Genomic DNA, 25,512 nt, shown 5'->3' on the forward strand with positions numbered 1-25,512 from the left:
TACTTTGTCTTTCACATCAAGATATTTGTGTCCATCTTACAGTATTATTTCTCTCTTCTTGTCATTCTGCACCATTTAACATCTGTTGAAATTCCATTTTATTATGCACTGTTACACTTGTATTCACTACTCAAAAGAAAAAAATAGAATCTCAAATAAATTAATGAACACAAAATTTATCTGCCGATGGAAGGTATTCTAGGAATCCTAGGTAGCACATGGGTCTGGATTCAAATGGGTCCTTAAAATGCAAGGGAATAGGGAGATAAGTCTGATTGTGACTAGAGGGAAAGCCAGGAACCAGTACAAACAATTCTGCCTCAGCTGCCTCGGCTGCTGTGCTCTGCAGAAAGGTAAGGGATCTCCTGGGAGCCTTCAAGATAAGTGTGCCCAGGTGGGAGGTTGTAGATTCAGATCTGCAGCGTCACATCCCTCCAGAGCACAAGTCAGAGAAAAGCTCTATAAAAGTTCCTCTTCTCTAAGCTCTGGAGGTACAAGCCTCTAACGACAAGAGCAAGTAATTTCAGCTTTGGGAGCACAATCATTTTATACTAATCCACACTAATTTTACATTCAACTTAGAGACATTGCCACTTAGTTTCCTTATGCATTATGTTGACATTTTCTGTGTCTTTGCTTGCTTTATATGCAGTTTATAGGAGAAAGGAACCTAAGGGAAAGGCTTAACAAGAATAATACCTTAATAGACTCTCAAAGAGAGTAGAAGTTGGGGAAATACAGACGTTTAGGCAGATTGTAATAATATTCAGACTAATTTTTTGCAAGAGTCTGCAAGGTGAAGCCATCTTTCCTCAAGAGAGAAAAAGGATATTATTTTTCCAATGGACAGCAAAGTTGGGTAGAGGACAATCTGGAGATAGAACAGACAGCAAATGGAAAGAATAGGGAAATATTTCTAGAACAGCAAACACAGTGACATTCAAATGAACTCCCCCAAACACCCCCTTGTTAGGGAGACTTCCTGAATTCCCTGGGGTCACTGTTTCCTTCTTGCAAGACCCATAGAGTCCCTATAGGTCTCTACTTTCCATTCATTCAAATCGTTACTGTCAACATCTGTCCTCACCTTCAATTCTGAATTTCTCAAGAACAAGAAAACATATCCTCCCAGGCTGGTATTTTTCTGTGCCTGGCACTGTGCCTGATACAAAGGAGGACTTGTGAGTTGAGTGTGCTTTTATCAGAGGCCTGTGTGAGTGAATGACCCTTTTCCCAGTACTATTACCTGTTAGTGAGAGAGCAGCAAAGCTACCTTTTCTAGGGAAGGGAATGATTTCACCTTGTAAGATCTTTTATTTTCCTTGATGTTCCTGTCCATGTGACTTTAACCTCAATTCAAGTACAAGCTAAAATTGCTCCCCATCATTTATGCCTTTTAAGGACCAGTTAAATGGTATTAGAAAATGTGTTCAGAGCATGAGGATTGTTTATACCCTATGCTAAGAGAACACACCACCAGATCACCACCTCGCTTCTACACAAGCATCTGTGTACACACTTGCACCTGCTGAAAACTCCAAAACTGGAAACGGCTGATGAGTTAGAATGGTGAGATTGCAGTTGTAGTGTTTTGGGTTTTTTTAGGAAAAAGGCTTTATGCTTATTATATTTATACAAAGATAAGTGAATAAATATGCAAATGAATATGAAGTAGATACATCAGGAAATGGGAAAACAAAATTCATGACTAAATATCCAAACTTCTGTTACTGAAAGCAGTGCTTTTTTCTAGTTACACAGAAAGAACAGATCATCTAGAATAGCACGACGTCTGGCTGTGAGAAGGTTTCGGAGAAAATGTCTGATATTCGTATTACCACTCCCTTTGGATTGTGAACAAGGGTCTGCTTCTGCCTCTCTAGCGGCTTGAGTATGCTCTGGTCAGCTCAGGGTCAAGGAAAGGCCAAGGATTTTTTATACATTTCTAGTAGATGACACGAACATTAGTCACTTATCTCTTTTTTTCTCTCTCTCCCTTTCCCTTCAGGAACAGAAAAATATGCTATGTCGCACGATGGCCCCTGAGAATTTAGGGAGGGCAACAGTTTAATGTCAGCCTGGTTCAGGGTGTGAATCTTGTTGAAGATAAAATGAACTCCATGAAACTCGTTTAGTTGCTAAGAGACATGATATCTTTAAATGTCAATTATCATTCCCCTCAAAATAGCTCAAAAATCATCCAGTGTTTAGAGCTTCTGAAAGTTTCATGATATGCTAGATTTTTTAAATGTGCATTAAAATCCTGATTTCATAATGCTAGCTTGAATAAAATGTATCTGACTTGACCATTTCTTAGCTGTGTGACTTTGATGAAGCTATTTTTTTCTAAGCATCAGTTTTATTCCTTTATCAAAAAAGTGGTAACCAGGGTCAATTTCTTAATCTGTGAAATACACCAGTTGTATTAGTTTGAACTGCTTAATTCACATGAGATATAAGAATGTATGTGAAAGAGAATAAAAATAGGAAAGGCATAAAAATATCAATTATTATCATAGGGATGTCTGTCCTTCCTGTATATGATTATAGTATGTTCAAGATAGATACTAAAATCTATTGGAGATGAACAGAAAATACTTGATGTCTCAGAAAATTAAAAAAGGATTGAAAATTAATTTTCAGTATTCATATTACAAAATAATTAACTACGACTTATTATATTTTTATATAACATTGTACATTTTTAAACTAATGTTATTATGGACCCAAGCTCATCTTAAATATAATTTAATTCACAAAATATTGTTTTGAACCTAATGTACAAAGGCACATACATCACAGTACATCAGATACATGCTGTGGTCCAGTGTAAGCTGGTGAACAGGGCTTTAAAGACAAGTAAGACAGAATTTCAGTGACCTCTCTATGGTCTGCAAATGGATGTCTCTAGGTGTACAAGATGACACTGAAGCTTTGTCATAGGTGTGTGCAACTCTGTGCTGTGGGAAAATGGATTAATCTTTTCATTTTGTCCTTTTATCACTGAGTTCTCTCTAGACTTGTTCTCTGAGCTGTGTCTCTCATATTTGCATAAGAGACTCTCTGATGACATACCAACCTCCAACCTTGGTGCCTTTGCCTTGGTTCCAGCTGGGCAAGGTACTGACAAGTGTTTTGGGGTTCACGCCTATGGCATTCCTCCTGCTTTTCCTGTCTGAATCATCCTTGCTTCAAATAGCTGAACAGCAGCTGATCAGAATCCAGCTGCTTAGACTTTGGGTTTAGACAATTAGAACTCGGATCTCATATTAGCCAGTTACTTACCCAGGGACCCTAAGCAAGATTGCTTCAATTCTCAAGGCTTTGATTTTTCTTATCTGTAAGTAGTATAACAACACATTACAGAATTTTTATATTGAAAACATACACTTTAACATGGTGCCTAAGAAGTAACAAGGAAGTTATGAGTGTTGTTGCTATTGATGTTGTTATAATTATTATCATTATCATTTACAGGGTCAACTTGGAAAAAGAACAATCAAGTAAATGTCAATTTGGTCCCAGTGTAGTGATTGTACCATAAGACTTCATATCCAGAAGTTTCATGTATATCCATATGAAAATGTGTATGATGTTTTCAGTACACAAGGATGATCATCTGTCCTCAAACAGGAAGCCAGAGCTAGATAGTACTTCCTTTGGGTTGTTCTATATGATTCGTCTACTGTAGATTTACCTCCAAACTATTTTTATCTTGAATAAATATAAAGCAAAATGAGATCTTTATTCCTGAAACATGCATCAAGATTCTCTTAGGCAAAGGAAGTAGTTTCAAAGTCACTGAGGGACAGAGGGAAAAATGAAGTTACAGGTAGTTTACACACTTGGATTCAGTTCCTGTTTGGAGAATCAAAGGCAGCTCCAAAGAAAAAGAAAGATGAGGAACTACTAGCTATATTCAAAATAAAAAAGAAGTTAAAAAGAATTCAACTGGCTAGGACATCAAGAGTTTTTCTGTGGCTGGGGAGAGAGAGTAAAAAATGATCCCCTAGGAAGAAGAGTGGAAAAACCCTGATCTCAATCTTCTGAAGTTTGAAAGAATCATCACATAGAGGGAGGAGTTTGTTTTCCTGTCTGGGCTGCTCCTTATTAAAGTATGCAAGAAACAGAATTTACAACTATGATACATAAATAATTACCTTTCCATATTAAAAATACAGAATTATGGAGCAAGCTAATCTATTGTAAACTTTCTGAAATATGTAACATCAACTAAATAAAAAAATCTCTAGGAATATTTTTCAATTGTTTAGAGTTTTTCAATAACAAGGACTACCTCAAAGATGTGATAAAATTTATCTACGATGAGTTACATTGGTCAAATCTTTCAAAAATCCTGTTTATAGCAATGCATTATTAACAGCAATACTGTAGCCAGGTTCAGCAGCACAAACCTGTAAACTCCACACTCTGGGAGACTGAAGCAGGAGAATTTCAAATTCAAGTTCAGCCTGTGAAATTTAGTAATTTAGAGAGACCTTATTTCAAAAAAAAAAAAAGCTGAGGGTATATGTCTTAATTACTTTTTTCTCATTGTTGAGACAAAATACTCAACACCCAAAGTTAAAGGAGGAAAGGTTGGTTTAGCTCACAGTTTGTGGAGATTTCAGTCCATAATCACCTGGCTCCAAGGCAGGGTGGCACATGGCAGAGGATCAACAGTTCACAGGAGTGGAAGACAGCAAAAGCAACAGGGAAGAGCAAGACCAGCCTCTTTCAAACCTTTATGTTGTATACAGTCTACAGAGATTGGGCAGCGTCAGTCCAATCAATGGATTGATCCAGCCTTAATTCCAACACCCTTAATCCTAGCATTGAACCATGAATCAATCATATACTCTAAATTCAAGCACCTCTGAAAAAACTGACCACATGAGGCTTTGAGAGGACATCTAGAAACAAAGTATAACAGTGTAATTCACTGTGATGGCTCCAGGTTTAATCCCCAGACCACAATAAAAATGGCAATAATGTAAAAGCCCATCTGTATCTGTATGCTATCTATTATTCTAAAAGCCCCCTACGAGAGGAGTATTTTTAGTATTCCCATTTTACAGAAGAGAAAACCGAGGTTCAAAGAGGTCAAGAAACGTGTTCAAGATTACCCAGCTGAACGTGGCACTGTCTGCCTCCCCAGCCCCTGCTTTTTCCACTGTGTCATACTTCCTCGTGACCACTTCCTGTCTTGCCTGAACAAACACAGTTCAAGTGAAGCATACAAGCAATGATGATGTGCCACTGTCACGCCTCCCAATTAAACCCTATAATTTCTAAGTCTGAGTTGGAAGTCCTCTGGCTCTATGTTCCTGTCTGGCTTGCCCAGGAAAATGTTTATTTTGAGATGCACCTCTGTCAGAATGGCTGGATGCTTTTAATGCTCTTTCATGCCTACACTATAGTGAAATGAGGAACTACTAGATGGAACTACTAGATAGAAGAGGTAGAGTCATATGCTCCATGTCACAACTGAGAACGTCCCTGGCCCCTGCTCCCAATCTGGGGTCTGTTTCGAGGAGGGTGTTAAGGCTATGAGTGGTCATAGAGGCTATAAATAGAGCCCTGGGTTTGAGCCAGCTCAGAGTGTTTATGTTTTTCGAGTTGCGCTGCAACCGTTGTTGGTAATTATAGACGCGTGGGTGAAGATGTGTACTGATGAACAGTTCCTCCTCCTGATTCCTTCTCTGCCCAAGCTGAACTCTGGGGGTGTTTGAACTCACAGTCCCATCATAAAGTCCATTGTGTATTTCCTGACCAAACTGAAGTGGGAAAGAGGTTGAAAGAAGTCAAGGTATTCTATGCCACCATTTGGTGTCTGGTGTGGTCTACACTTGCTTTTAATGAAATACTCTAATGTGACATTAAAAGAACATTGTTCTTCCTCCTACCTGTAGTTAGAAAAGCAACTTCTGCCTTATGACAATAAAATACATTCCGGTTTTTGAAGATGTATGTGTAAAGAGGATTCATGGGTCTGATTGAAATGATCCCCAAGAAAACACAGTGCAGTGAGTTCACACCAGTAAACTGCTGTGATGTGTGACATAAACTCTGTAAGGGCTGCATTTCTCTTTTGGCAATCCAGAATCACATGCAATCCTTGAACTCTCCCTCTACATTGGATGGTGGAGCTACATCTTTCTGCTCTTCCCTTACGTCTCTGATCACAGGCCAGAAACACTTCCTGATCTGACCATGCAGCTCACTAGAACGGCCAGCCTTGTCTGATTCTCACCAGCCTGGGCCAAAGAAATGCCAGTGAAGTAGAAATATCTGCTGGAATTCAGGAGGAAAATGTCATTCCCCTTAAAGTCACATATTTCAAAGAACGATTGCTTCAGCTTTCTAACCTCACCTCATCTATGCCTTTGCAAGTGTCAGAAAGTCAACTAGAGAGAGAGAGTGAAGAAGCCTAGCGAGACCTGTCTAATCTGTCTTATATGCCCTGTTTTGTCCTACTTATCTGCTTGTACCTGTACAGTTTGTGCGCTCTGATGACTGGCTAACTAGGTAACTATTCAGGTGTTTAGAGGCAGAGATACGGAGTACATGAAACCAAGATTTGGTGTCCAAGGATAAAATCAAATAAGCAAGTGATAGATCATTAAGCAAAAAGCAGATAGTGAAAAGAGCTAGTCACAAAAGACTTCATATTGTATGATTCCATTTTGATAAAATGTCCAGAATAAGCAAATCTATAAATTAGTAATTACTAAGGCCAGGGGACATGAGAGATTGGAGGGTGCTGGATAAGAGGGATAGAGTTGTTTTTGGTTTTTGTTTTGTTTTGTTTTGGTACCAGGGATCAAACTCATACTTGTCAGGCAGGTGCTTGTGCCACTGAGCTAAATCCTCAGCCCAGAGGGATGGAGTTTTGAGGAGATAATGAAATTGTGATGATAGATGTTCAACTCCATGAATATATTAAAAGCCAGCGAATTATACACATTAATCAAGTAAACTGGGTGGTATGATAATTATTTCTCTATAAGGATGTTTTTAAAAAAAGGTCAGAAGTGATACATTTGGAGCCTGTTCTGTGGAAAGCCGGAAATGCTAAATGTGGAGAACAGTGAGACAGGAGAGGTGACAGGAGGGGCTTTACTGGAAGGTCCTGGATCGACATCAGACAGGATGCAGGATAGATTTAATGCAATTTTAGCTACAGCTTATACATTTTGAAAAGGACCAATACGAATATTCCTTTCATGTAAAAGACCACTGGAGGCCATAATAAGATTACTCTAAATTTACTTCTTGTATTCTAGGGGAATGTGTGTGTTTAAAGATGGAAGCTGGTCCCAATGCTGAGTGGGTACAGTCCTGCTCCTGTGGTAAGACTATGTCTGTGAGAAATTAGCTTCTTCAGTCTCTAAAGCCTCGTTAGAAATTGTGCTTGTGCTCTATGACCTCTGGGATCAACTGCCCTCTCAGTTGGTGATATTTACCTACGTTTCCCTTTTATCAAGACCAACTCAAAGGCTCTTCAGTTTGCCAGTCCAGGGGTAAGGTGATTTTGGTTGTATGTGAAGGAAACCCAAGGTAAGTTCAGTATTTCTTTAATCAAGAATGAATGAGAAGGCATTTATGCAAGATCCACTTCTCATAGTAACTGAAGATTTCATACAGCATTTAGCATGTTCCATCCTCTTCGCTCTATTTTCAGAACTGCAAGCCCAAAGCCATCTGCTTGTTGCTCCCTGTATCTGAAACATCCTTTCTCCTCCGCTTGTGGCTAATTCCTACAGTGCTTCAACAATCTTCCAAGAAACCTCTTCAAATCTCTGGATAGTCCGGGAGTCCTCCCATATGCTCCCTCAGCATCCTGTTTATATTATAGCCGCAGTCACTGCATTGGAATGGAATTATCCATGTGTCTGTCTTCACCTCACTGCTCTGGAAGCTCTTTGCCACTCATTGCTACATTTCTCTGTCCATCTCCTGCACCAGCTACCAGCACCTAATACATTTTTCATAAATGTATTTTAAGTGCGAAGGAGCTATACGATGACCACCTAGAAAGTTAGAGCAAATGAATTGACCCTTTCAAAAGGATCAGAGAGTAGTAGGTCATTCTTTGTGTCCACAAGGCTGAGTAAACCCTCTTTAAATATTTGCCAAACTGATTTATTTGTATCTTGACTTTGATACATTTAACTGCTTATAGTCCACAACTCAGATACGTTATATATGCCTATAATTAAATTGTTTTTCACATACTCAGTTCAGACATTCGTTCATTAGCTGACAAAAATACACAGGGAGCTTTCCATAGTGAAACTGACTGGACACTCAGTTTTACCAGCAGCATCATTTTGGTGATGGGAGATTCGAGTCGTTGTCTGAATATTTTTTTGCATTTTCAAAAATGAGTGGGAGACAGAGAAACAAAATGCTGATATGAGTAAAAGTAATTGGAGAGGTCCCATCAGTTTAATAAAATTAAGACAAAAATAGAAATCATTAGGTGTACTAAAAATAGCAAGCCTTAAGCCTCAGTTGTATGCTCAGTGGAAGGTAGGTTGATTGGGTGTTCAGTTACAAAGAAAAGGAGCATAGTTAAATTTGAGGATTGCATTGTCATCTATGGTATCCAAAAGGCAAAGGATAGCAAGTATTTTTATAATTCTTTTAAATCTCTGAAAATCCTCCCATCCCTCAACCAAGTAGTCAACACTGCTTGATATCCACACTTTTGATTTTCATATATGCTACGGTTTGGATATAGTTTGAGTGTGCTCCCCAGAGGCTCATATGGTGGAATTTGGGCTCTAGTGTAGTGGTGGTACCTTTAAAGGTCTAGTGAAAAGCAATTAAATCATGATGCCACTGACTTTGCAAGGTACCAATACTGGTTTTGCAGAGCAGGATAGTTCTTAAGAGAGCAGGCTGTTATAAAGCATGACTACCCATATGTTTGTCTTTTTCTGTAGAGAGCTGCTTCTTTTTCTGGTTCTCTACCAGAAAGTTGTCATAGAGCCAGGGCAGCCTTAACCAAAATCCGAATAAATGGGGCCACTTGATCTTGAAATTTCAACCTCCAAAATTCCAAATTTTAATAAACCTTGTTTTTGGATGAAGTACCCAGTATCTGATTATTATATTACAGCAACATAAAATGGACTAATATGTTTTGAAGAATATGTCTGACATATGTATCAAAGCAGGAGATGTGCCTTGTGCTATATTAGATTTCTAAAGTATTGTCCAGTCCTAAAAATCTTTGGAAGGACCAGCAACAAAACCTAAAGGCTATATCTCATTGCTAAGTGATTAAAGGCACAGATGAAGAGTCAGACAGCTGGATAAAAATCCTGACTTTGCCACCATTTAGTACATATGTCTTTAACAAGTCACCTAATCCTCTAAACTTCAGTTTCTTCTGTAAAAGGAAGATAATCGTGGTATATATTCCATAAGGTGGCTGCAAAATACAAATGAGTACATATCTTTAGCAGGCTTAGCTGTGCCTGGCACTTACTCTGATCTTCTAATACAGAAGCTGTTTTCTAGGAAGGAAGAAAAATACTGGAAGAACTAGGAGGAGCCAAGTTTGACTTGCTTCACAAATTGTCTAGGGCCCCATCCAATCCTGAGCCCTGTTACAAACTCAATGCGGAAACACTTAAAATTTCTGTTACTACTTCCAATCTACTTACTGGGTCATTCTGGCTTCTGCTGGTGTGAGTGGGAGTATGCTATTTATTCATCTAATGATTCCTTCCAAGTTAGAGAAGCTGGAAACCCTGACAAGTGTTCCACCCATTACTTCTTCCATTCCACCTCCCGAGCTCACTGGAAGGTGTGTCTCCGCTGTGACCGTCACATCTGCATTGTGAACTTTCACTCATCTGTGCTGTTAGTGCTTTGAAACCAGTGACTATGACTCTGCAATCATAGGGGTAGAAGAGGCTGGATTAAAGATGTGCTGTTAAAAATGACACCTTGACAAGTCAACGGTATACAACGGGCACCTGGCACCCAAGGCACACTCTGGTTACTGTGGGTCTCTGGGTTTGCTCACTTTAAAATGACTATGAGTCTACACCATTTCTATTTTGGCAACACTGTTGTTTAAGGCCCTCTTCAAATATTTAGCAGTTTTTAATAACTTTACTTATTACTATCTAATATTTATTATTTATTAGTGTTAGTCTTGATCTTTCAACACCTTTCAAAAAGGCTTTCTAAAAGTGTAGCTAGACCTCAAATGCCTTCAAGGTGTGAGTTCAGGTACAAAAGAGACGGAATCTGGACAGGGAGAGGAGAATGGCAGCTCCACTATGGAGAAGATTAAATAACAAGTAATTGAAAAACACCATACCCAGAGCCTAGGGCACAATCCAAGGTTCTCAGTAGTTTTAAAAACCCACCTTTTTAGGGCTGGGGATTTAGCTCAGCGGCATAAGCACCTGCCTTGCAAGCAGGCAGTTGCGAGTTTGATCACTGGTACTGGTAAAAACAAAACACACACACACACACAAAACCACCTTTTTGTTCTATCAAGCTAATCTCTTTTTCCTGTTGTAAAAAGACTTTCTGACAAAATCAGTTGTCCTGAATATTCTGGTGACACTTTTTCCTTGGCTCCTTAGGGTAGCCTTCTGAATGCACCCTCTCCAATCCCCACTCTTGTGCTTTCCACTGGCTCTAAAGTGACCTCCATGCCCACCACCTCAACCTAGAGGGTCTCAGTCAAGACCCAGATTGCCTTTCCTTCAAGTGCTGCCTCCTGGGTCTCCCTGAGGCAAATGATGCTATCTATAGTCCAGTCTCTTCTTCTTAGAGATGCTCTTCCCTGCCTCCTCCTTCTCGGGCTCCCTTGTGGTCTCTCTTTTAGCTGCTTTTAAAAATGATCAGTTAAAAAAAAAACTTATGGTTAGCCTTCTGTCCTTCTTATAGGGCACGGCCATCTTCTGTCATGGATTTAACTACCACCTACATAGAAGCAACTCTCATATGTTTCTCCTCATCCTTGGCTTATCTTTTGAGTGTCAAATCACATAACCAACTGCATACAATAATCCACCCCCCCATCTGCAGCTTTGCTTTCGGGGTTACCCACAGTCAACTGCAGTCTGAAAATGTTACATACAAAAATTATAGAAACAATAATTCATACATTTTAAATTTCATACCATTCTGAGTTATACAGTGCAATCTTTTATTCTACCTCTGTCCCTCCAAAATGTGACTTAGCCCTTTGTCCAGTGGGTCCATGCCACATATGCTACCTGTTTGTTAGACACTTAGTAGGTGTCTTGGGTATCAGACTAGATAGTGCCGTATCTCAGTGGCTGTGTTCAAGTAACATTTATCTGGCTTAATAATGTGTCCAAGTGCAGGTATAGTGAGACTGGTAATTCAAATATGCCAAAAAGAACACCTAAAATGCTTCCTTAAGTGAAAAAGTTGAAACTTCTCAATTTAGTAGAAAAAAATTTCTACACTAAGGTTGCTAAGTTCCAAGGTAAGAACAAAGCTATCTGTGAAATGGTGAAGAAAGAAAAAGAAATTTGTGCTAGTCCTGTGTTTCACCTCACACTGCAAATATTATGGCTATGGCGAATGGAAGAGCTTAATAAGCTGAAAAGACATTAAATTTGTGTGTCTATATAAGAAGAAATCATATCAACTATAGGATTTTGTACTATCCCCAATTTCAGGTATCTATCCCCTTTTTTCTGTATCATCTAGAGAGACTCAAACCAGAATCCCAGGTGGCATCGTTAGGCGTACCATGTTCCATGACCTCTCAGTGTCCTCACTCTACTCCGTGTCCACCAAGTCACAGGCATTCACTACTTTTCTCATCCTTCCACACTGCCTCTAGCTTGGTTGTAACCCTCAGACCTTTCTTGAATTATTTTAACAGATACCCAACTACTTATGTAGCCTTCTGTCTCATCACCCTTAGACATATTCTCTCTACAGGGAGCCAAGTGACTTTTCTGAAATGAAAGTCTGCTAAGAACCCACTGTCTTACTTAAAATCTGTGCAATAACTCCCCTTGCCTGCCTGGTAGAACAGAAACTCTCTGCAGGCCCTCAAGCAGCTCTGCGATCTGTACTGCATCTCTACTTGTCCCCTTTCCCTCTTTGTATATTGTCAGAGCCAAAAAAAGTTCATTTCCTTTTGCATTTCATTCCAGCCTAGACAGTATGCAGTATTTTGCCAGGCCCAGTCTGAGCATTCTCTTTCATCTTCCTACCTTCCTCCAACCCCTACTCTTCCACCCCTTCTTAGAGAGTGACTACTTTTTCTAATACACCACAGTATATCTTGGCAAGGTATCTACCACACTATTTACATGTCTGTCTCTGCTAGACTGAGAACTCTTGAGGGTTGAAGATGGTCACCTCTCTGTCCTTACCCTCAACCTTGTCTGTGCACAGGTCCTGCCTATAGCAGGCAGGGAACAGAGCACCCAGTGCCTCAAATCGGCTGGGACCAAGAGCCCACTGGCTTTAGTTTTAGTCTCAGTTGCTCAGTCTAACAGCTTCTCGAGCTTTGTGCTTATGAAAAAGCACCCAGCCGATGATAAAACATGCAGTATCATTTGCTGAGCTGTAGTTAATGGTGACCCTGCTGATCGGGGGTGCTTTTGCCCCCTTTTGCCCAGACCCCAAACTCCCCCAGATTGTGCATCTTAAAGGTCATGGTCTTGGACTGTCTTTATCAATCAAAGCATCAGTCAGAGACAAAAATCCCACTCTGGGATATGGTAAGACATTTCAGTTTCAAAACACTGCAGATGTTAAATGAGTAATGTTAATGTGATCTCAGAATAGTAAACACACCCCCACAAGGATAACGGTCTTAGTTGCATTATCTAGAAGGAAAGGTTAAAAAAATAAAAGCAGCATTTGGCTGGGAGGACAGTGGAAGAACTCCCTGCAACACTATATCCAAAAAGGAAGGACAAATAAACTGCATTTCTCCAATGGCCCCCTCTCTGCCTCCCCCATGGGACACTGCTACACTCACCCTAGGGTGGGCTGTGTCATTTGAGGGAAGTGAAGGGAAGCAGGGAGCATACACAGAGGAAGAAAACACAGGCTTCATTTTCTAAAGCAGTCACTCACTCTGATTGGGAAAGAACTTCTTAAGAACTATAAACATCCTGGCCAGGAAGCAACACTTCATCACATGGTCAAGGATCAGCCGCTTGCTTGTCAGGGATTGGTTTCTCCCTTCTGTGGTGAGAAGATGGCTCCAGGCCAGCAGGGACACCTTCCCCAGCACTCCACTGTCATTTAGGTACGTGTAGCACCTACCTTCCAAAGTATTTGACACAGTTCCTATTACATCTCACTCATGTGGAAGATTCACAATAGCAGTGGTGGAGAACTCACCCTTTCAGAGTTTATGTAGAGCCAGACTCATCTCCTCCTCCCTAGATGGCCTTTTTCAAAGCGGAATGGTTTTGGAGATCCTGGATATTTATCCACTTAGGCATGATGTAGCCAGCCCTCTAGCCCACTTGACTCTGCCTCTTCTGTTGCTAAGACATGGTTTGTCCCATAATCCAGCATTCTTAGAATCTCTTGCCCTTAAAGAAAACAAGCAGGCAGCATATTCCCGCTGAGGTATTAGAGACTCAGCGTGACCAGTATTCATACTTTACCCAAGAGAATGACTCTAATGGTGAAGTTTCTACCTTATCACAGAAGCCAGTGGGTCTTCCTAGTGCCTGTCCAGTTCTGTTACATTGACAATCACTGCAGATGCCAAGGCATGAACACAACCCCTCACGCCTGGGTTGTAGCTCTGTCTTTGGTGAAAGACTGGCAGAGTTCATTGTGATTATCAGGCTGTTTTGTATATTGCTTATTTAGAAGCATTTTTTGGAAGTACTAGGCAGAGTAAAACTACAAAGGCTCTTGGCCCACACCCCAAAATCCTCAGTATACTTCTACTCCACCAGGACTCCCTTGACAGAGAGGTCCCAAGTTGTAGAAGAATGAAAAAGTTGCCTGATGAGTCTTCAGATGTGCAAAATTTGAAGGCTCAAGTTACATGGTAATTTTACAATGGACACATGAAAGTCATCATCCATTTTTTATTCAGTTATTCAATGGATATTTATTAAGCTCCTACCATGTGACAGGAATTGCCCCAGAGATACATTAAAGAACTACGCTAACAAAGTCCCTGCCATGGTGGAGCTAAAAATTGGAGATTGATTTGAGCTATTTTTGTTTGCTCCCAGAAAGCAGAACTGGGACAAATGGGCAGAGGACCCAAGGAAGCAGATTTCCATGCAGCACACAACCAAATATGGGCTGGTAATGAGCATCTTATCACTAGAAGGATCTGAGAAAAAGCTGCATGACTATTGCGGAAAAAGGCCTGCACAGTGTTGGACTAGATCCGCTGCTTTCCAAATATTTCTTTCACCAGCAGAAAAAGTTTGCAAACACCATCTTACCTGCACCCTCGATATAAAAAAGAGTAGAAGGTTCTGCAGAGCAAATGAGAAATATGTATCTGGAGGCCCCTTACACACCTCTTTGTTCTTTAAACTTAGATATCTAAAAACACTGGATGAGATTACCCATTGGGTAATTTGTAAATCTAAGTAGAATGATACACTTTTCTTACTAGATTCTTTCCCTTGTCCTTCCCATTTCTACTTTTTCCTAAGAAAGAGGGTAGTAGACGAGAGAGGACAAGCAGAGGCTCTGGGTGTACACTTAAAAGATTCTCACTGAGAATGTCAGCATAGGCCAGATGTAGTTTCACTTGGGTGAACCTAAAAATCATAGCATGTCTCCTTCAGTTCCCAACACGATCCAGGATCCTGAACTTAAGATAAACCCAAAAGAGTTCTAACTGACCAAAAGAACCTTAGATAGAGAGGACAAAAAAAAAAAAAAAAGACAAAAAAAACCACACAAAGAGAAGACACTCATGAGTAACTCATCCTGTTAAGCAAAAATTCACCTGCATTATTCTCGGGATACTTGAGATACTTGAGGGTGTGCAGTATCTTCTAATGCAAAGTTTACTTTCAAGCAATGAACTCTGCCTTTATGTGCTCCCAGATTTAACAGGTGTGACTAAGGGACTGCACATCCTTCTCCAGTCTGGAGCAAGATGTTGAAGAAGCAGCCTCTTGTGAAAATCTTAGAAAGCCCCATCCTTATTGGGTGCAGTTTACTTGAATAGCCAAGTCGTCACATCCTAGGGCACTTGAGACCAGGAGGTGCTACCTGGATAAGGCCAGTGGACTGTGGGAGAAAGGAACCTGATAACTTGAAAAAGAACTTGAGCTCTTCCCAGGTGTGTCACCACCATACAAGTCCTCAAGCTTGTCCTGCATGACTTTACCATCCCCTAGGCTAGAATTTGCTGAAACCAGGCTCACATATTCTAGCTTCATGGTCTACAAAGTTGTGAACCAAAATCAGCGAGCAGAGTTTTGCTTCATCCTATGGCTTTCCACAGCACGACATATCTAGGAAACAGGCGTAGGGGATGATGTTGGCAGTTACCCAATAGAATTCTGAAGTGTACGACTTTGGGAAATCCTGGCTTAAAAAACAAAGTAGCTTTCACTATTGCAGGGCTTTTCAGAGGCTAGAAAATGCTAATTTGAATTGTAACTCCAGGAAATGAATAGAGAAACAGTTGTTCCTGCTTTTATTTGACCTGTAAGAATTTTTTTTCGCTATGCAGCTAAAGAACTCTTCTGAAACACTCTTTGGAAAACACTGTCATAAACCAAACATTTAGTTAAATTGTATGAGCCTAAAGATTTACCTTTTATTAAAGGAAGCCAGTATTTCCAAATTTGGCACTGTCTTATCCACTTGTTTGGGAGATAAGACTTCATGTAGATGGACTATCTCCATCACTGAAGCTTTCAGAAACAACACAGTTGAACCACTTTACCTGAAAATTTTCTGTAACATTTCTCTATTTTATTAAAAATTAAAAAGTACATTTCTGAGTCTAAAAGTATGTTCATGCTTCTTTGTCTAAGACTGAAAATGTTAGAAAAAACTAAACACAGCAAACCCATAAATCTGTTAATATTTGAAGTGATTGACTTCCAAGTGATTCTGCAAAAATTTGTGCTGAAATATAATATAATGCTGTAATTTACTTAATAGATTATATAGCATCAAACATTCTTCAAAGCTTATTTTAATGGCTTATTATGGCCTATAATATAAATGTGTCATACTTCATTTAACCATTACATTTATAAGATGAATTAGTTGCTTTTGCTATAAATAAGTATGAATTTTCTTTTGCAGAAATCTTTGTCACTTTTCTACTTCTTTTAAGTAGATATCTATAAGTGGAATCAATGTGTCAAAGCATATAAAGATTTGTGAGATCTTGAAATATATCAAGTTGCCTTTCAGAATACTGGTATCATAAATATATAAAATATAATATATATTTTCATGAGCTTATGAAAGGGTATTTTACCATATTCTCACCAAAATAAAATATCATCACTTTTTAAAAATGTGTGTTAATTTGATGTTAAAACCACCATCTTGTAATTATTTCACTTTTTATCATTGAATTTAAACATTTATATGTAGTAATTTGTCACCTGTGTTTTTTCTCCTATAGATTGTTTACATATAATATTTCCATTTTCTATCACAGCTTTAAGAGTTTATTCACTGATCTGTAGGAAGCCTATTATTGTTACTGAATTTCTTATTTGTGACAATTTTTAGAACTTGCTATTTATGTGTTCAAATGATTTTATAATTTTTCTTTCCTTTTTGCAGTAGTGATGATTAAACTTTACATTCCCTGCTTTTTTATTTTTTATTTTGAGGCAGGGTCTTACTAGGTCGCAACATTGCCTGGGGTGGGCTTGAACTTCTGATCATCCTACTTCAGCTCTCCCGGAGTGCTGAGATTACAAGTATTCACCGCCTGTGGTTTCAATATATCAGTCTTAATGTCTATTTACACAAAATATAATTCTCTCCTTAAAAGTATCCTCTGTTGTTTTTGTGTTCAGAAAATCCCTTCCCTTTCAGAATTTCTGATGAATATTTACTGAATTTCTTCTTGATATAGTTTAATTTTTAAACCCTTTTTAAAGAAATATAGTTGGTCATTGATTTTTAAACTGAATTAAACATTTTCTTAATGACTCAGGGTCACAGATTTGAACAGTGCTGAAAGTTTTGTACATCAAAACAGAAGAGCCTGGAGACCACCAGTGTCTGGCTGGCATGATTCTCGCCATTGCCTGTGACCTGTGATTTTCTCATTTGTCAGTGATATTTGAGTTTTAAAGCTCTTCTGCTGATGTCAGCTCCCAGTCCTCCTTTCCTATTGTTAACAGTTGTCTGCCACTCAGAAGGCTTCCTACTTGTAGCAGCTGGAACACTGTGGATATTACTGTGAATGGAGAACATATATAATTGAGCCTAAGTGGGGAAGGCATAAAAATGTCTCCATCCTCAGAATTGTGGAATATAACACATGGGAGGGGGGAAATAGCACTACTACTGGTGGAATTACAGATATGGTCAACTGATCTTGAGATATGGAGATTGTTCTAGATTATTAGGTCAGCCAAATGTCATTATTTTGGGTTCTTACAAGTGAAAGGAATATAGAACAATCAGTGGCAGAGTAAGTTGATATGAGAAAGATTTGTCGACCATTGAGGACCTGAAGATGGAAGGGGACCACAAGCCAAGGAATGGAGACAGTGGAATCCAGAACCTGGCGGGGGGTGGGGGAGGATTCGTCCTCTAAAACTTCCAGAGAAAACAGCCTGCTGAAACCTTGGTTTTTAGTATATTGAGGCACATTTTGAACTAACTGCCTTCAACACTGTAAGATGATAATTGTGTGTTTTACCATCTGAGCTGGTGGGGATCCATTAGAACAGCAGTGAGAAATGACCATAGTGGCCCTCAAGGTCTGTTTGCCAGAGCATCCTGCTTGGGCTCTGGTGCACAGCCTGCACCTCTGCAGTTCTGGCTGCTCTGAGGTTTTGTTTCCTCCACTACCCAACTATTTCCATGCTCACTGGAAATCTAACCCACATTTAGATCAGAGCCTAAGTAGGACATTAATTTACAGGAATTGGCCCCTCCAAAATCAGGTTGCAAGCACTGAGCTAAAGGGTAAATTAGAAGGAAGAAGGAGAGGCCAAGTATTTAAACATCTGTTTTTCAGAGAAATCACAAGACTAGAATCTTTTGCACAGTTGAAAGAAAGAATATCCAATAGAAGGCCATAACCCCTGAGCTGGGCGAGAGCATCATGTGGCCATTTAAGTTATGTCTGCACTAAGCCAGATAACCATCTTTGTCTCCAGGTAAATCCCCTCTGTCTCTGGAGGACTGGAGAATTCAAAAGAATGAGTTTCAAAGCATCTGTTTAGTGGAAAGAGTCTTCTGAGAATGGGGGTAGAGGGTTCAATGCTGATATGGATTTTGTGCCACCAAAACTCTTGGATCCAAACCAAATCATAGAATATGAACTATTCTGATAAAAAATGCAGGTGTAGAGTAGAATCTGAATCTGAGTTACTGATCCCTGTATCCTTAATGCCTTCCACAATACATGGCATGTAGTAAGCACTCAATAAATTCTTGCTCTGAAAGTGAACAAATGAATGATTCACTAACTATCATCTTCAAAGCCCACTATGAATCTATTTCATTGCTTAAAATTTTCCTATCTTAACCAAAAAGACCAACTCAAACAGTCCTAGTTCCAGCTAAGTTAGAGAACCAGAAGAGCCATGAAAAAGTATTTTACTAATATACTAGAAATCTTTTTTCAAAGAGAGGAAAAAAACTGGCCTTCTTTTGAGTTACAAAATTTGAGATGATATTTGAGGAAGAAAAGCAAAGTGGTTAAAGCCAAACACTGAATAATAATTGTATCTTAATGCTATCATTTAAAATGTAGTTTAATAAGTTAATACACATGTGACATTTAGAAAATATTGCCTGGGATAAATGTGCTCAATTGTAACTATGTTTATTATTCCTCAATACATGTTATATATCCTTTAATGAGTAAAACAATAGCATAAAATCATAATCTATAACATGACAAAAAGAGTATGTAAATTTGTTGATCATAACAAAGGAAAGTTACTAAGTGATGAAGACTGAAACTTTGCATGCACAGAACAGCATATCTGAAACACACTGTTATGAAAGCTATAGCATAGGTGTAAATATATTTACTTCTGAAACTATCACTAAACAAAGAATGATTCTTCAAGGTGATATTGACATAACTTCTGAATGCATTGATTTTTATTACATATGACTTCAGGCAAATAAAGTCACATGCAAATAAAATTGCAGAAAAAAGCTAAATGAAGGGTTTCACACTGAGTCTAAAGTCATAAGCAACAATATAATAACACAGTAACATAGATATCATGTATATTGGGAAATGTTAAAAAGGCCATTTTCTTAAAAGAATAAATTCACTCTCAGAGAATGTGGACTGATCTTCCAAGGCCAGAGAACACTGACCGGGGGATTGAAATATATTAACGTTTCAAGGCAATGTAACCTTTTTATACTCCATTAGTTTTATCAAAGATTCAGATGAAACATACATAGGTTAGATTACCCCTCACACTTACACCACTGGGAAAGTGCTAACTCATGACCTCAGGTGCCATTGGAAGAGAGATTACCTTGGTGTCCTAGTGCTTTGGACCCCAAGGAGCTGTTGACCAAAACTGACTGCACAACACACAAACTTGGGGCCAGGTTAAAAATGCAGACATATGGCTTACCCCAGGCCTACTCAACTAGAATTTCAACAGGCATTTGTACTTTTAAAAAGAAAAAAATCTACCCAAGTGATCCACAGGCAATCAGCCCAGCACCCTATCTGAAGAACCACTGCACTAGAGGGATTTTATGAAGAAGTTATTTCATAATAATAATAACGCTCCTTTACCTGGCAGCCTGGATATCACTAGGAGAAAGCCCTTCCCTTCCTATATGCTGGCCAATTCAGCCTTGACGGCTTCTGTCACCTACCACTCAGCTTGCAAAGAGCTCTATACTCCCATTTCCTCATTTTACAATGTGAGGGTTTGTTGAGATAACACATGTAAGGGGGTTTGCATAGCACATGGTTTGTGGATGCCAGCTGCTATTAACAGACTGTTCAGACAACTCCGTGATCCCAGGAACCTCTGGTCTGTCTTTTGACCAGAACATGGCTGGCCAGGAAGGAACAACGTTACCATCAATGCAATATCAATGGTATGCTGGGCACTAGGTCACTAGCAAGTATAATCACATTTTCACACATGAGGAGCCTGGGGCTGAGGAGGTTAAATGACTTCCTCCAAGTCACCCAGCTAAAAAGGGACAGATACACAGGAGCATTTGGCTAATAAACTTGGGCCCCATTGCACTTCTTTAATGGTTAAGATAAGGAGTGGAGAAAGCTTTGCCCTTTAAAAAATCTAAAGAGAGACATTTTGAAACTGCGAGGGAGAGGGGAAGTCACACCACCTACTCTCCTTATTAGCTGACACTTAGCCATTAGCCGAGGAAAAGCCCTACAAAGATGCCATTGCTTATGCTGTCTGTCTTTCTGTCTCTCTGTCTGTCTTCCTCCCTCTCATTCTCTCTGTCACACACACAAACACACACACACACACACACACACACACACATTCTGGCCACCTTATTTAAAATTAAATACCCCCTCATGGAGCTCTTATTCATTTCCCCTGATTTCTTTTCTTCTTACAGCTTGACCACTGTCTCACATTCTAACATTGTGATTATTTACCATGAGTCTTCCTTCCCCACTATTGTGTATACTTCTTGAGGGAAGGCATGTTTAAGGACCTTGTTTACTCCCATCTCCGTGTCTGAAATAGTGAGACATTCATTGGCAGGAATAAGTGAATGAATAAATAAATGAATGATTTGTAAAAGTCTAGAAAGATATCAATGATATATATTGAAAGAATAATTAGTTCTTTAATTTCATGTTTCCACTTTTCTATTGTAAATGTGTATTATTTTATAATAAGTTTTTGTTTTCAGTGTAACCTCTATTGTCCACATAAATAGCGACCAGAAGCTAAAGTGAGGCAGGACTGACTTTCTCTTCTGGAAGGCGAGTGTATCCCTCTGATCCTCTCTCCACCCTCTGCCTCTGCTCTGTGCCCTGAGACCCAACCTTGGTGAACTCTAGCAACTTCCAGTTGGGGAGACAATAAGGCTGGATGACTTACTCCTCCACTGGCGGCTTCTGTTGCTGAGTCACTGGAGATTTTTGATCCTCTTCTGAGAGTCCTAGTCCCTGCCAGCCAGCCACCTTTGGGTACATCCATTTGGGCTGGATTCCACAATTTCTCCTATGCTTGCACCCCCAGGCTGAGGTCCAGTCACAGCCCCGATGTGCCTGACTTGGCACCTCAACTCCTGGTCTTCCTCACTGTGGTCAAGACTTTCTTAAAGAAATTTGCCTCAGTTACCCCACTGAGTGTGTCACCAGACAATTGAGTTTCTTTCCAGGTCTGTAACTGGTGTGATGTGGAATGGGGAAATGTGCGGACAGCTGGAAGACCTGGATTCTGGTGCTGATCTTATCACTGAGTAACTCAGTTACTTTCTCTCTTTACTGGTTCTTTACCTAAAAACTAAGAAAACTGGGCAAGATAACGTCTAACATCTTGTGATTTTAAAAATCCTTTTGCTTAAAGAATAAAGTAGTTACTTCCTGCTTTGGCTAGAAACTACTGACTTGATCCCGATTCTGAAAAGTTCCATTCTTCCAGGAAGTTACCCACGGGGCTGTAGCTATAATCCACACAATAAAGCTGAGGTTAGCAATAATACAGCTGGAAAACCCAGTCCTATCTTAAGATTCACTTCAGCGTCAAATCAGTAATTTCTCAGAAATTTTAGGCTATGTTTTTTAAACTATTATAAAACTAATTCATGTATATAATAGAAAAATGAGAACATGCAATTATTTAAAGAAATAGTAATTACTTTCAACATTTATGATTGATACCTCTTTCTAGGCTTTTGCTATTTGTTCATTTATTCATTCAATCCACAAATATTCATTGAGCGCCAGTGTATATGGACTCACTGAGGCATACACACAGACATTAAAAAATAACCAAAACTCTGGATGCGCTTCAATTATCCTTTTTGGCCAAATATTAAAAATTTCTGCATGATTTCTGCTATTCTGTGGCAGTTTGGATACAGGATACCTAAGTTCCTGGAAGAAAGACTTTCAGTCTGCTAGGAACAGGCCTAGTCTTCCTGCCATTGCTGGACTTCTTTGTCTCAGACATGGCCTCCAACTTCTAGTATAAAGATGCTCTTTATTAACAACCAAAAATATCTCAACAATAAAAACAAGTGAGGAGGGCCAGATAGTTAGCTCAGTGTGTAAGCACCTGCCTGGGAAGTATAAGGTCCTGAGTTCAGCCCCAGGTACCAAAAAACAAAAACAAAACAAACAGGTGGGAAATAGGGAACCCTGCTGGGAAGTGGGAATTGTGATCTATTTAAAAGACAAAGGAGATTCCAAGCAGTGAACCTCTTCTGCCAGCACAGGGAAATGAGGTAGCTCAAGCAGACACAGGGGTTAGAGTGGTCACACAGACAAGCATGACCTGACCAGGTTGTCTGACCCTCTGTCCCATCATCTCTCCTTCTCACACTTTGAAGACAAGTTTTATTATTTTGGAAAACACTGTACCAGAGTTATGATCTCAGAAGCCCTGACTATCAGCAACAAATGGATTTGCCCATCTTACTGACACTTTATGCTGAAGAATGCATTAATTGAGGCTTACCATAAAGAGGCCAGTGCAGAACCAATATTGGCCTCAAAGTTGAAACCAAAAACAATAATTGCCCCAGCTTTGACCATTCTTCTTCACAAAAGACAAAAGATCCCAAAGGGAAGGAGACCCAAGGGAAAGGGAGGTCCAGGAGTGGACTCTCGTAGATCGAATTCAAAAACGCCCTGCTCTGTTCTGCCCCAGACTTGACTATAATCTGGGAGAAGCACATCTTCTCTCTAGCTAGATAAATGTAAAGTACTTATAACAGGGTCTAGTATTTAAATAACAGCTTATCCTCTTCTCCAAGACCTCTTTTTCCTCATCTTTTCACCTTCCTTCCACGTTTCATTCAAAGAACTTTCATAGTAGGCTTTATGCATTCTGTCCTTGTTCTGGGAGCCCAACAATGCCAGTCTACCCTTCCACACACTGCAAGATATATTGATGATGCTTAGGCATTTGAAAAATTTAAATGAACTTGACACTAAAATTAGTGTCTAATTGTCAGTGATCCTCTTCAAGATGTTCCTCCACATTATACTGCTATGGCACAGAGGACAACTTGGATCACGGTTAATTTGGTGACTCAAAAGGCAATTAAAGTTCTTACTCTCATCCATTCAACAAATATTTATTAAATGCCTGGCATGTTCCAAGCCGTGGCAGAAACACCAGGATGAATCAGATATTGATCTTTCCTTAAAAGAAATTTCCATTCAAAATAGAGAAGAATCATATAGAGACTGCCTCTCCATTTTAATAACATTTTTGATTTATGTTATAGTAAGAACTTTTTTTAATGTGGTCAAAAGATGGTGCAGATTATATAGAAGCATGAGTAAAGAGCATTGTGAACCTGCAGTGGGAAGAAGTGGTTTCTGCTATAGTTAATACAAATGCGGAACACTTACCTTGAATTCAAGGCATTTATTTTTTTGTCTGGGAGATTTTGTTCATAAGAATTGCAATATAGGCCCAGCTTGTCACACATTCTGCTTTTATGCTGGGCAGCTCCAGTGCACACCCCACAACCCTCTCATCATTCCAGCAATGTATCTACACTGGATCCCATTCCTTGCTTCTTAAATTCTCATTCTGATCAAAATACCCCCATCATACATCCCTTGTTCTCCAAGGCCTCCGTATAGACTTTGGAAGAGAGACCACCAGCACGTGGGCTTTGTATATTTTCCACAAGGATCATCAAAAGTCAAGTAGATATTTACGCCATGTGTGTTAAAAGGTGTAGGCCACAGGACTGTGGGTACTTAGTCAGTGGTTACTGCAAATCAACAAGTTTTGACCAGCTTAATCACAAGAAAAACCTCAACTGGCTGACAACTACAAAAGTTAGCATGACTTTGATTTAGTCTTCACATTGAAATCTTTACAAATGGCATTGGTTGGAATTGTGCTGAGTACAATCTGCTCATGGAAACTGGGAGCCCTGACTGAGAAAGCCACAGAGCTTTGACAGCTGAATTTATCAAGCAGAAAAATAAACACTCTTAGATAAAGCACATCACAAATAAATAATGAGATTCACCTCATGTTTTTCGCATGCACATCACTTTGGAGCTGTCTTTCTGAGTTGCACCTGCGTCTTTGACAATACAACATCAGCTTACCTTGATGGCCTACCACACGACTTGGCTCACACAGTGTCTCACAAGGTGGGATTCTGAAAAGGTCAGCACTGTGCCAACCCACCTACAACCTCCTTTGAGGGAATCCACCCTGCCCACATTTGCTACTAAAGGGACAGGCCCAGGAAGCCACATGTGGTACCTAGTACCCCATCTTTTCTGGCCCTAGAGGATTGGCATCAGTCCAAGTACCTGAGCCAATAGTAAACATTCTTTATGCTGGTTGGAGAGGTATAAGATACCCTAAGAGATTGTCTGGGCCAATCAGATACTCTTTTGGGGTCCTGACCTTGAATCAAACAAGCAGCCATGAGTTAGTTGCTGTGCAATATGTTGCTTAATTATAGAAACCAAACAGCTCTGCACTCCTGCTGCTGAAGGTCAAGGAGACTCCTTGAATCTCAAACCGTCTCTAAGTCTTGGATTCCTTGAAGCCAAGATTTAATATGGTTCCTGTTTTTGGATTTCTATAGTCATTCCTTTATCATTAAAAATATGTATGTGACATGTTATAATAAGCTAACGGCTTTGTCTTAGGTTGGCATGAATAAATTTTTGATCTTTGCCCAAAAAAAGTCAGTTAAGCCTTAGGAAATGAAAATCTGGTCCCAAATGAACTCTTGGGCCATAAGGCCTTCTGGAGAAATTAAAAGAAGTGAGACAAACTAGCAATGTCTTAGCCATTACTGGGAAGACAATAGACACCAAAAAAAGAAAAAAAGAGAACTGAGAATCTTTGAAAATGATTTGGAAAGTTTGTGTGTGTGCCTCGCTGTTGCAAACGCAATGACTGTGGCATCAATACCATGAATGGAGAAGGCTGGGCCTCACCAAGGTGTCACTCATGAACAAAATCTCATTATTTTAACAACCAAACTTAAAATAGACTATGAGTGACTGCTGGTTATGAGATACGCTTGATGCACAGGAATCACAACCAATTGAAGCCAATTCACAAGAAAAACAGAATAATAATATTCGAAGTGGCTTCAAAAGCAGGTGCTAGATTAGGGTGTGTCTACGCACTTCTGGTTTTTGTTTCA

General features: G+C 39.5%; 1 long non-coding RNA gene across 2 annotated transcripts in view; it reads right to left on the minus strand.

Annotated features, from left to right (window-relative positions):
• Nucleotides 1-25,512, minus strand: part of LOC106028473 (uncharacterized) — a 31,180-nt gene extending 5,668 nt beyond the window's left edge. The window contains exons 1-2 of one of the 2 annotated variants that reach the window (XR_010044307.1): nucleotides 700-25,512; nucleotides 4-126 (exon numbers count right to left, since the gene is read on the minus strand). This is a non-coding gene — a long non-coding RNA (uncharacterized LOC106028473). Of the gene's footprint in view, nucleotides 1-3 lie in introns of both variants that reach the window. The other variant, XR_001202099.3, reaches the window with a different exon arrangement.

Source organism: Cavia porcellus, unplaced genomic scaffold (assembly GCF_034190915.1).
Source record: "Cavia porcellus strain 051 isolate PalLab524CR breed Dunkin Hartley unplaced genomic scaffold, mCavPor4.1 scaffold_28, whole genome shotgun sequence".
Taxonomy (NCBI): Eukaryota; Metazoa; Chordata; class Mammalia; order Rodentia; family Caviidae; genus Cavia; species Cavia porcellus.